Source organism: Mytilus californianus, unplaced genomic scaffold (genome assembly GCF_021869535.1).
Source record: "Mytilus californianus isolate M0D057914Y unplaced genomic scaffold, xbMytCali1.0.p SCAF_21, whole genome shotgun sequence".
Classification (NCBI taxonomy): Eukaryota; Metazoa; Mollusca; class Bivalvia; order Mytilida; family Mytilidae; genus Mytilus; species Mytilus californianus.
Window position 1 is genome coordinate 7335277 of NW_026262670.1, and position 14385 is coordinate 7349661.

The following is a 14385-nucleotide window of genomic DNA, read 5'->3' on the forward strand; positions in this document are numbered from 1 at the left end:
ACAGTTTATATACAGTTTAATAGCTATCGTAATGCAATACACACAGGTATCCCTAGTATAGTAACTTCAAGCTAGTCCGGGGTCATGTCAGGACACAGTCCGGACTCACCTGTCCAAGATTGTGTATTACATCGTTAATCGCTGATTAAGTGTCTTTTATTGAGTTTTCCGATGACAATCGCCTAAACATATATATGAAGAATTGAATGAAGAAATAAATGAAGAAGAAAAAAAACCAACACATCTTTCAATCTAGCAATTAATTAGGTTTATTTCTCTATTGCTGTTTATATAAGTCCGGGGTTACTTCAGGTCAAGGCCCGGACTCACCTAGTATTATTTTGCTCTTTCTCTTATAAACGTCTTTTGTCAATTTTTTCCGATGACAATCAAATAAGCAAAAGGGTAAATGAATAAACATGAAAAACCTCTTTTCATCAAATAATGTCTGCAGTTTTATATCTCTGTCGATGTGCATATTTTGTCAGTTTTGCAAATACACCTAGTCCGGGGTCATTTCAGGTCACCACCCGGACTCGTCTATTATGACCAACATTAAATTATTTCGTTGAATCTCGGACAAATATCTTTTATAAATGGAGATTTTAGTCCAAACTTTTCCTTTGATCAAGTTTTCCGTCAACAAGCTTTACGACAATAAACAGTTTATATACAGTTTAATAGCTATCGTAATGCAATACACACAGGTATCCCCAGTATAGTAACTTCAAGCTAGTCCGGGGTCATGTCAGTACACAGTCCGGACTCACCTGTCCAAGATTGTGTATTACATCGTTAATCGCTGATTAAGTGTCTTTTATTGAGTTTTCCGATGACAATCGCCTAAACATATATATGAAGAATTGAATGAAGAAATAAATGAAGAAGAAAACAAAAACAACACATCTTTCAATCTAGCAATTAATTATGTTTATTTCTCTATTGCTGTTTATATAAGTCCGGGGTTACTTCAGGTCAAGGCCCGGACTCACCTAGTATTATTTTGCTCTTTCTCTTATAAACGTCTTTTGTCAATTTTTCCGATGACAATCAAATAAGCAAAAGGGTAAATGAATAAACATGAAAAACCTCTTTTCATCAAATAATGTCTGCAGTTTTATATCTCTGTCGATGTGCATATTTTGTCAGTTTTGCAAATACACCTAGTCCGGGGTCATTTCAGGTCACCACCCGGACTCGTCTATTATGACCAACATTAAATTATTTCGTTGAATCTCGGACAAATATCTTTTATAAATGGAGATTTTAGTCCAAACTTTTCCTTTGATCAAGTTTTCCGTCAACAAGCTTTACGACAATAAACAGTTAATATACAGTTTAATAGCTATCGTAATGCAATACACACAGGTATCCCTAGTATAGTACACCTGTTCAAGATTGTGTATTACATCGTTAATCTTTAATTGATTTTTCCGACGACATAAATATATGATAAATAAATAAGTGAAAATTTTAGAATGATTCCAACACTATATTCATCCAATCAGGAGTCGCACAAGATTTTATTCGTTGTACCATCTTGGGGTAAAAAAAATCCCGGTGAAAGATTGTGGCTTCTTATAATTTTATAGACTGACTAGAATAAATTTGAAAAAATCATGTATTTCACAGTGATGTAACAACAGCCCCAATTAAAGTTTTCACAACAGGAAACAATGATAATAAAAGGGATTATTTTAGACTGCTTAAAACAATAAACCATTTCCTGTCTATAATGTAACTGTAAGACATTAACACTTTCAAATCCATTTTAGCCTAAAAATGGAAATTACGATTAATATTTCTCATTTAAGAGCAAATAATTAATCGTATATTACTATATAGGATGTGTATCTGTGTCCATTTTAAACATGAATCGATCCCGTCATTTCTATTTCTGGTTATTACTATCTACTATTTACCTCTGAATGCACCATGGCTCTTTCATACAAGAATTGTAAATTTTTTCTGACCTTGAACTGGAATTATGGTAATAACGCTTTACTTAGAACTCATTTAAGAAACTGAAACATATGTATAATTGCAGTACTATTCACACAAAGACGTTCTTTTGCCAAATTTCGGATTTAGAGTGGCACCTTTCAGAATCTAAACGGGGAGATTTAAAACTTTTAGAGGAGCAAATCTATGATAATTGTTAGCTTAAGATATTTTAGAAGATAAAGCCCATATTATTGTATCGTGGTTATTATATTTACATTTTAGAATCAAGAAAGAAAAACAAATATTTGGAAAAGCAAAGCATTTCATATACATAGTAGATGGTCGTCTCATTGGCATTCATACCACATCTTATTAATGTTGAATGGTTATAACCTTTGAATCATCTTAAATCAAACATCATCATTATTTTGTCATAAGTTTTTGACAACACCTGTTTCTGATAAAATGTTCATGAGTAGTTATGGTTTATTGATGACCGGAACAAAAAAGGCAAAACAAGTAACAACATGTTAATTTCATCTTTGTTTCCTTTTCATTATCTATTTATATCGTGCACATACTTGTAAATAATCAGATGATTTATCAAGGAAAGAAGGAATGCTTTTTGTCAGTAGTTGCTAGCAAAAAATACATAAATATATATATATATTCTCTATAAAACACTGTGCAAAGCATGGCGGATACTAAAGAAGAATACTTCATTCCCTTTGTCTGTCAGGTGGACTCCGTCCCTAAAATGGCAGTGATGAAAGTTCTGGTGATTCCATACTTTAATTTTCGCACTTTCCTGTGACTTTAATAGCTTTTTCACCTTCTTTCTTTTATTTTTGTACTGGCTGGTTGTCATGCCTCTCGGTGTCAGGCGACCAATAACGGAACCAATAATGACCCTCTTTGTACCAATCCGTAACATTTCGCGGGCTAACTTCAGTTGATTGTCTACAATTTCCTTTGCTGGTTTGTTAACCGACAAAGGAACGAATATCTCTCTTTCTTACTTTAATTTACTTGTTAATTTTCTATTAACTCGATCATGTGCATCCAAGCTAAAGAAACAGCTCATATATCCTTGCATAAACATCGTACAGAAACAACACCCATTACATAATCAAAATGAAAGTGCCTTTAATCAGTTAATTAAGTCATATAAAACACTAAAAATCACTGATTGATACAAAAACTTAAAGCACAAATATTAAACTCTTGGAGAAATTTAAATAAACATTTCTAAATAATAAACTTTGCTTAAACTTAATTATCTATTTATTGCATATAATTAATTTCATTTCTGGTACAAATTGAGTTTATTCTTCTTTATTTATATTGTTTAACCTGACCGTCAATAAATGTTAATTACATTAAAGATCATTAAAGAGGTCAAAATCTTTCGGTCCGGGTCCGGCATCCAGTCCGGGTCCGGCGTCCGGTCCGGGTCCGGGTTTCATACCAAAGTCCGGGTCCGGAGTCCGGTCCGGTCCGGGTTTCAGTGCGTACCTTCCACGGTATTCCACCGCATCGACGACTTTTGGTGTAGCTATTAACCAACTAAAAATAAAGAAATTAAAGTGATAGCCGTGCAACTTTTAAAATTAAATTGTAGGATTTATGTTTTAAGAATTTTTGATACGAATTTTAGTAATAAAAGTAAATCATACAATAGAAAGTTTTTATGATTTTTTTCCGACAAATTCCTTACACAAACATATGAAACTGACATGATTGATAGTGTATTAAAAATACATGTTTGTATTCTGACCTTTTTGCTTCAGTCTAGCAAACATTTCCTGCTTGTACTATTTAAATACTATGTGTATTGTTCTGTGACACTTAGTGAATGTTGAATGCGTGGTTAAACTAAAGGTAATTAAAAGATTAGCATTCTGGAATTCTAATCTTTTGATCTTCACTCAGTGAATTTTAGCCGTCACGGTTCACCGTTCCAGGTGTGAACAACATTTCGTTTGAATGAAAAACGGGAGTGATAGTTTTAAACACAGAAAATATAAAAAAGAATTAAAATTAATTCAGGGGAGTAATAAGGTGGCACAATAACTGGATAGCCGTTGTATATTTTTATATTTTGCGTAAGTTCAGTTTTAAATGAATTATGACCGCTGACTATTTTTGTAACCATGAAATACTGAATTAATTTAATTGAATAAATTTATAAATAATAATAGCCTTCTTAACACGAGTGTATGAACTAAAAATTGTACTATTTCAAATTAGAATCGGTAACCTTGAATATTTGAAATAGATCATTACCAATTGCAATTATATAATTTGGTCCATCCAAAGCGATCTTTATTTACATATTCAGGAATTAATGTTCTCATCAAAATATTTTAAATCTCACAACTCATAAATACTTCAGCTATTTGAAAAAAAAGATGTTTAAAAATTTGACAGGAAATTTAAGGTCCTTCTTGGAATGGAATCGAATAATTACGAACAAATATTCTTTTCAGGTGTGAAAAACATAAAAAAAAATTATACATAATCGGGAATGTCCTTATTAAAATATTCTAAGTCTCACAACGTATAATACTTTAGCTATTTGACCAACGATGTTTAAAAAAAAAGACAGAACCAATTTAATGTCAACTTTCCCTATTTTTGAATGGAGACAGACCGGCGGAATAAATTTTCAATGTGCTTTATATCTTGTACCTTTGCAAGACTTATAATTCATTCATAAACCATGTCTATACCAGAGACATATATACACATATAATTATTAGTCTGTTTTAACTGGCAAGAATACACCTAAAGCGGACAAGCAGTTTATTCTTTAAATTTCTGTTATTTAATACTAAGAAAGAAAAAATATCCCGAAATTAATTTGATACTTTGATACTGAATATTTTTCCTGAAAAATATTCACATCCCCTTTCGGTCTGAAAATAAGATAAAAATGTGGTATACTGAACATGCAGAAGTGTGAATTAATGTCATAAAACCTTGTTATATCAGAAACCACTATAAATGTGAAACTGTATACGTAAGACCTCATAGGACGACACCTAACCACATGCAGGTAATATACAAGTAGCTCTGTTATATCCGGAAATGTCATGGTTAATCACTACCGATACAGAATGTACCAATGCAAAGAAAATTCTGATGATTGTGAAGCATGACAATTCACGATTTTAGAGGAGTCTTACATGGTGGATTGCCGGAACTATTTAAATTCTGACTAGATATTTTCTCAATTTAAATCACTGAACTAAAAACCTACGTCAAAGAACATAATTCGTCTTGTAAATTCTATTAAATAAAACGCTCTTATTTTGTAACTTTCGATAGACTTGACCTCCAACACGCCACCCCCCCCCCCCCCCTAAAAAAACAACAACAACCTGGGAACCATTAGACAAGTATATCTAACAATGTTAATGTTCCTGCATGCCCAAATCATGCCCAAATCAAAAAAAAAAGAGGAAAAAAAAAAGCAAGAGATGAACGGTTAGTCACATCAGATTTAGATATTTATAAATTGATGTTGTTAACTAGAGATGCATAGTTACATGTCTCTGCGTTAACTGATAAGAATAACAGGAAAGTATAAACTTGAAAAAAATAGATTGATGATGAATAATATGCGGCACCCCTTTTTATCAAAGCGTACCGTCATTCATGTATTATAATGACTGTCCGTTATTTCTATTAAGAATGGCAATTGTACGTGAAATCCTATAGATAGTGAGACTTTTTTTTAACAGATATGCGACTTTTCGTATTTATATTTTTTCTCATGTTACTCTTATTTAATATTTTATGCATAAGTGCAATATTGGGAATGGCTTATTCACCAACAATCTAACGTAATAAATTAATCAACCCTCTAGCTGATCAGACGTTAATACGATATTCGTTAATACATTTTTGTACAACTACTATCAGTCTATCCGAAGTGAAGTTTCTTTATTTCTTCAAATAGACTTTTTGGGGATCATTAGTGCACGTCCAGTGGCATATATATTACATGCATGTCGGAACAGGAAATTTGGCATAAAGTACTTTCAGAACAATGTTCACATTATTATACATTATACCCAACAATTGTGATGATGACGAATTTCTTCAACTGTTCGAGAACAATCTAATTGATTCTTCTTCTTCTTCTTTTGGTATACAATATTCCATCGACATCCGATGATTACATACTGTTCGCATACGTGGACTATTTACAAATTTTTTACCCCAATTTAAACAAAATGTATGTTTTTTTCTTATATTCAATATACATGTATATATTTTAAATTGCGACTATCTATAGTTCCGTAACTTTCTATCCAGGCGTATAAACCAATGATCGACAAGTGCGTACATTTTTGTTAAATCAATATTTCTTGTATGTTTCAAAATGTCCTTCATTATTGACAACGAGTATATACTTACATTTTCCCCAATTTACCCTTGGAAAAAATATGTAAATAGATTTTTATTTTATCAAATCTTTTTTTGGAATTATTTAGATTTTCATAAATAATATTCTTTACACCAGAAATTTTATTTATAAATAAGCGTATGAGTTTAGTAATGACTAGTATATCACTATCGGACACGCAAGACAGAGATGTATATTATACACCTGATAGTTCAAGATGGAAAGTTACAAGTTATCGGCCGTGTACACTGATCAATACCCTCAGAAGTGAAATGATGCATGAACTTGCAAGACCGACAGGAAATCGCTTGAATACCTGGACGTGTCACCTCACAATACCTTTGGGAGTAATACCTTTAGCCATGCTGGTGATCAGATAAGGGAAGGTCCAAAATTTATTTAAATAAGTTTATTACATAAAAAAATTATGAACAAATTAGATTTTCGAAAACAGTTTTACACGGAACACTTATTTATGACTTTGAACTTTGACTTTTTAACTAATTCCCATATAAACAGTTTAAAAACGACAGACCATGGTTATTTAAAAAATAATTACATTTTCCCTATCAAGTGTGTTAGTCGGATAAAACAACCGTACGATTGACAAGATATCGACACGCAATTACGACTACATAAGGTTACTGTTGGTTTTGGTCCTTTGTGGTTTATAGATATATCGTGGTTTCTAAACCGAGAAGATGTAAAAATGGCCGCACGCAGAGAATTGATACTCTAAATTTATAATCGATGGTGATCTCTTATCTAGCAGAATAAAACTTTAATATTTATGAATTTGAGATTTTTTATACAGAATGGACATAATATCAATTTTTCATTTTTTTGCGAAGTTTCCCTTTAAGCAGCGCGTGCCACAAAATAAATACGGCAGTAACAAACAAACGAAAATAATCAGAGAAAATTGAAATACCATAAACATGTTTAATCAGTTTACAAGTTGATCCAAAACGGGTCAAGGTTAAACGAACATGAATTTCTATCGATTACACAGATGACAATCAACGGAGTGTGGCGCGTGTCGATAAAACAGTAACTAACTTTACAATTACTAAAGATATGATTATCAAATTAAAAAAATGTACTTTTAGAAAGTGTCCTTCTATATGCCATGTTCTTTGTGTCAATTCTATCATTCCGTCAGGTCCTTAGTGCAAATTTTTGTCCTTAGTGCAATAAGAATAAAAAAATGCAGATAAGTCTATAACATTTGCGCAATTAAATGCTTGTTTTATTGGCGCAATAGAATGCTGCAGTTTTCAAAATAAAGTGACGCAAAAGAAGAATTGGCGCCGCGTAATTAAGTTGTGGCGCAAATTAATTCTTTTTTTTACAGCGCAAATGGATATCGGCCTTCAAAACACCGTTTGTACACTAACATTTATCTTTTACGCTGTCTAACCTGAAAATAAAAGTTTTGGCAATTTGTGTAGGATTTTAATTTTAGAATGTAATGAACAAGTACGAAGATCGTTAAAAACCTTAAGTGAATCGGTAAATGAGCTATGCACGATTAAAGGAAATAGTTTGATGCGTCGATATGAAATTTCACAGAGGTATGTAATATTTGTAAAATTTGGAGAGAGAGAGAGAGATAGAGAGAGAGAGAGAGAGAGAGAGAGAGAGAGAGTAACAAATTTCGCGGTATTTGGTCTCATGTTACAACAAATGTACTCATGTCAAAATGTGATGGAAGGAACAACAAATGGAAGTTTTTAACGACCTTGACTGGCTATACAGCCCTTGCACGGTCGGCCCTGGCTTGCGCCTTTTTGAGCATTAAATAATTTAATTTTTACTATATGGTAATTAATATAATTTAGAATGACAAAAAAAAAATTATTAAAAAAATAATATAGAGTAAAATTTTGAATAACTAAATGAATAAATAAATTGATGAATAAGTTAATAAATAAAGAAAAGAAAAGAATATAAAAATAAATAAAATAAAATAATATAAAAATGAAATTTTTATATAAAACATAAAATAAAAAAAAAAAAAAAAAAAATAAATATATATACGTAAAAATAAATAATTAATAAACACGGAGCCACCAGAAGTAGGAAAAGGAGGAATCAATGCCAAGCAAACAGCAGTGAACGGCAGCAACGTTGTCCTGGTACACCAGCAGCCAAGTAAAGAGCGGAAAATTTTGATATGCCAAATTGTGTATGTGAATTTATTTGCCAAATATTTTGTATAAACCGAAAGATGCCTAAATTTGTGTATGCGAGTTTTGCAAAAATAATTAGTAAGATGTTTTGTATGTACTATAAAAAAAAAAGAATTAAGTACAATAAAAATAAAATAAATAAAACACCAAAGGGTGTATGTATAATTTTGACTGCTTTGTGCTAGTGCTACTTATATTGAGACTTTATAGAGCTAGTACACTGGAACGCTGCCCGCAGGAAGACAGCGCCCCACGCTAATTAAAACTGGGTAAGGGCAAACCAGATCTTGCGAAGTACCATTTTTAAGTCTTAGATTTGACTTGCGGCTTAATGATATGGAAAATTTATATAAGGACCAAAAGTAGACACAAAAATAATTGGGATGCCGCGAATTTGGAAAAAAAAAGCCAAATGTTATCGTGAGTTACTGTTACGTTAGCATAATTTCAATAGTTTAATATACTTAGCACTACATATATTTTAACTAATTTTAAATATGTTTAATTATTTCAAAAATTTTTTAGATTATAAATTTATTTCGATTTTAATTCGTCTTGAAGAGCTTGCTGTACTGCCGGTTACGGCCTGACTCCATTTCTGAGTCACTGACCCGGATAACTCTTGCAGTGTAGTTGATCTTCTTAACGATGTTTTGTTGAGCCGTCTTGAAGAGCCTGCTGTACTGCCGGTTACGGCTTGACTCCATTTTGAGTCACTGACCCGGATAACTCTTGCAGTGTATTTTATTTATTTTATTTATATTACTTTTATTTTTTTTAATACTTATATGAATTTATGGTTATCAATTTCTGTTAAATATTGAACCAAGCACGACCAGACATATTGTTGTTTATCTTTAGGAGGATCTAGCAATATTTTGGTATTAACATTTTGTATTTGAACCTTATCCAAGTTTGATTGTAAATTTTGTCTGGCTTGTGAGTGATTAATACAGTTAACTAGTACGTGTTCTATATCCTCTTTAATGCCGCATGTATTGCATATTGGAGGTACATTGCGGATGTACTGGCCTAGCTGACCAGGTAATAAAGTAGTACCCAACCTAAGTCTAGATATTGTTTTTGCATGATATCGATTACCTTGATAAAAAGTGGGTTTTTTATTTACTGTATTGATGGAAGGACATGTTTTCCCCTCGTTTTATATAGCAGGGTATTCCATAGTGTAATGATATTAGTTGCAGATTTTTTTTTCTATCGGTAAGAAATGGTATACAGTTCCAAATCTACATTAAGTTATAGTACATTCAAAGTAAGTTTATTACATTGCTAAACGTTTCTCAATCAAGATAAAACGTTTACAACCAATACTATTTTTACGACTAAATTTTTTTATGTAAAATAGATAGTTCTCGTTCCATTGAACTAAGGGTATTGTTTAGGTTTTTTTTTTTTTTAACATTTTATAAGATCAAATTTGAAATGTAATTAACACAATGATTCAAAATTACAAAAAGACATCAAGAATTACGCAATTTGTATAAAACAAAAAATATAATAATTAAGATCACTTATTTGCTTTAATTAATAAGTGAAATGTCTCCAATCCAATCTTTCCAGTCTAATTTAGTCCAAAGGGTGACAAGGGGATATAAATATGGTCACTACAAGTCTTCTTTCGGCTGGCAGTAAAAAAAAACCTTGCCAAAGTAGGGCATCCGTTTGGTTGTTTGGGATATACAAGTACGCAACCAACTATAAATCAATCCAATCTAATAACTGTTTTTTTCCCGCTTTTTTATGTTAAATTATTTTAACTCAAAATAATAATTGGAATAACTTTCTGAAATAAAACATATATCATACGCCTAACAAAACGATATACCATACGATAGATGAAACGCTAAACCATACGATAAACTAAACGCTAAACCAGACGATAAATGAAACGCTAAACGCTAAACCATACGATAAACGAAACGCTAAACGCTAAACCATACCATGTTACATACGACAAATAAAACGCTTAACGATACCATGAACCATACGATATACAAAACCCTAAACGATGACATTTACCATACGATGAACGAACGATGAACGAACGCTGACCGAACGTTGTACGAACGCTATACGAATGATGTACGAACGATGACCGAACTCTATACGAACGATTCCCGAACGCTGTACGTACGATTCCCGAATGAAAAAAGTGTTAACTTTTACGTTACAGGGACTGTAACACAACATCCAACTTAGGACTAAAAGCTGAGGGCACAGCAATCCAACAGGTAGATAAATTTACTTATGTAGGAACTGTGGTTAGTACAGAAGATCCAACACAAAAAGATATTAAAAGTAGGCTAGCGAAGGCAAGATCTGCATTTCAAAGACTACGACTCATTTGGAAGTCCAAACAATACAACAGGAAAACAAAGATAAGGCTATATAACAGTAATGTTAAATCTATTCTCCTGTATGGAAGTGAATGCTGGAGAGTAACAAAAACAGATATGAGATCGCTCTCAAGTTTCCACCACAATTGTCTGAGGCGAATCTACAAAATCTTCTGGCCAAACCGGATTTCAAATGAACGTCTCCTTGAAATGACCAAATCCACATGTATCCTCACGGAAATTCGACAGAGGCGCTTCAGATGGATGGGGCATGTACTCAGGATGCCTATATCCAATATAACTATGATAGCTCTTAGATTGACGCCCCAGGAGAAGAGATTAAGAGGAAGAACCAAAACCACCTGGCGACAAACGATTGAAGCAGAACTGAAGGAGCTTGACATGACCTGGGGAGAAGCCGAAACAAAGGCTAAAGACAGAGCTGGATGGCGAAATCTTGTGGTGACCTTATGCTCAGCCAGGAGCGAAGAGGATAGGTAGGTAGGTAGACTAGAAATACATAAAAAAAATCTCTAATTAAATTGTTTTAACTGATGAGTCTTATGAAGACGAAACACTCATCTAACGTATCAAATTATAAGCCTGGTACCTTTGATAATGATTTACACCACTGGGTCTATGCCACTTGTGGTGGACGTTTCGTCTCCGAGAGTTTAACTAGCCCAGTAGTCAGCACTTCAGTGTTGACTTGTATATCAATTATATGGTCATTTTTATAAATTTCCTGCTTGCAAACGTACGACTTATTCGAAATACTAAGGATTTTCTTATCCCAGGCATAGACTCTCTCAGCCGTATTTGGCACAACTTTTTGGGATTTTGGGTCCTCAGTGCTCTTCAACTTTGAACTTGTTTGGCTTTCTAACTATTCACTGATGAGTTTTATAAAGACGAAATGCGTGTCTGGCGTATAAAATTATAAGCCTGGTACCTTTGACAACTATTTTATGATCATTCAACCTGCAATGGATACGAACACGTGATAGTAAATGAAAATAAACTGTTTTTCGTTCTCTATGTCCGTGTCTGTTTGAGACGTTTTGGATTTTAATTAACGTAATCTATGTATTACTGGTAAATTATTAGGTTAGGGATTTAGTTACCACAAATTACTTTAAACCTTTACTAAATTCTTCCATAGATATAAAGATTTCGTTTTGAAGTTTGGTTGTACCTGTAGAAAACTTATTTCAAATGGGAAAGCCCATCCTCATGTCTACGGAAATGTTGTTTACTGTACTGTTTACTATCGGATTTTAGTAAACGGTTTACAAGTCCAACATACCATCTTAATGGTACATTTTCAAATTGCTCGTTGAGCTTCGTGCGTCTCTCTGTTGCAGATATGAAATGTCTATACCTGGCCGTTTAACTCACTTCGGGAGAGCCAGCATCAAGCAGTTGCTTTTACGCGTTCCGTTGATTGATAGCTTTTGTTAGCTTTAATAGACTTCCCCTTTTTGAATTTGTCTTGAAGTTCAGTATTGATGTTTTACTTTTTTTTTCTGAATGCAACTATACCCGAAACTAATGTAATTGTTCAATAATACAGATCAAAGACCCTGTCTTTCGAAATGGAGAAGTTCTTGGTCATAAAAGGGGCGTGTGCTATATAAAAACAAGCAGTTGTAGTATTTGCTGTGAGCTGGATATAATGTTTTTTAAATTGAATTTAGTCGTATTACAGCAGTTGTCATTCTCTTATACACAACAGTGATCAACGAAAAGGTAGTTATATTTAAAAAAAACTCAATGAGAAATATGCATTCAGTTTAATGCATGATTAATAATTAAATGATATGGTTAATTTTTCATACTTTCGACCAACCAAACTAACAAGTTATTACAAATCTATGAGCTGTCACAACATTTATAATTACCAAAAAATGAAGTAACAAGTCATGAGAGAGGTGGAAAGGTACAAACTAGGGATATTAGGCATCAGTGAATGCAGGTGGATAGAGTCAGGAAAAATTATCACACAGGGTCATACCATCATTTACTCCGGCAGAAATGACAACCAACATACAGAAGGAGTGGCAATCATTATGAATAAGGAATGTATAAAGAGCTTGATAGAATGGAAACCTATAAATGAGCAATTGATCAGAGCTCGCTTTAATTCCAGCTATGCCAAGACAACACTTCTTATTATAGGAGACCAAAATGCTAAGGTTGGGAAAGTAAATACAGAGCATGAAAGAGCTATGGGAAAAGAAGGTCATGGCGTAATGAATGAGAATGGAGAGAGACTTGCAAATACGTGTTCAACTAATGGATTAGTTATTGGAGGAACCCTTTTTAAACATAAAGACATACACAAAATTACGTGGAATTTCTTCAAACTACAGGGACAAAAATCAGATTGACCACATCATCATAAATGACAAATGGAGACGATCATTACTCGAAACCCGAGCATTAAGAGTAGCAGATGTGAACAGCGACTATCATTTAGTTATAGCTAATTTCGAACTGAAGCTGAAAAGGGTACCGGACAATAACAAACATGGGAGAAAGATCCTCAATATCAACCGTCTGAAAGAACCTGAAATCAAACAAATGTTTTGTCATTGAACTCAGAAACAGATTTCGAGTATTAGAGGAAATTGAGCAAACTGAAGACAGTTCCATAGAAAAGATATAGGAAAACATCAAAGAGGTGTATCGAAACACAAGTGAAAATATCATTGGCTTCCGTAAGAGCAGCAAAAAACAATGGTTAACATCAGATACATGGCAAGCAATTGATGAAAGAGCAAACCTCAAAGAAAAGGTCCTCAGCACTAGGTTATCAAGGAAAAAAGAACAAACACAGAAAGAATATGCAGAGAAAGATAAGGAGGTAAAGAAACACTTCAAGGCTGTTTTGAATAGACCAGAACCAATAAATGAATTTCAGGGAGCACCACAATTTCAAGATCTAGATATTAGCACTGACCCACAATCTAAAGAAGAAATTACAAAGGCAATTAAATCCATGAATTCAGGAAAGGCAGCAGGCATCGATGGGATTCAAGCTGAACTACTGAAAGCTGACATCAACACAGAAACAGTCATACTACATGATCTCTTCAAAGACATATGGGAAAATAAGAAAATAAAATCCCTGATGACTGGGCAAAAGGTCTTATCATTAAACTAACGAAGAAAGGCGATCTTGGGAATTGTGACAAATGGAGAGGGATAACATTACTCTCAATCCCAAGTAAAGTGTTTTGCAGAGTACTGTTAAACAGGATAGACTCCGAACTGGATGACAGCCTAAGACAGGAACAAGCTGGGTTTAGAAAAGGGAAAGGATGCATTGATCAGATCTTTGCTCTTAGAAACATCATTGAGCAGTGTATTGAATAGAAGACACCTCTATATATCAACTTTATTGATTTCAAGAAAGCATTCGACAGTTTACACAGAGAGACAGAGAGGACAATCCTTATATCATATGGAGTACCAT

At 33.2% G+C, this 14385-nt stretch overlaps 1 protein-coding gene across 2 annotated transcripts in view; it reads left to right on the top strand.

The window, feature by feature from the left end:
* Window positions 1-14385, top strand: part of LOC127731862 (uncharacterized) — an 897808-nt gene that overhangs the window by 163984 nt on the left and 719439 nt on the right. The gene's annotated exons all lie outside the window — the stretch shown is intronic.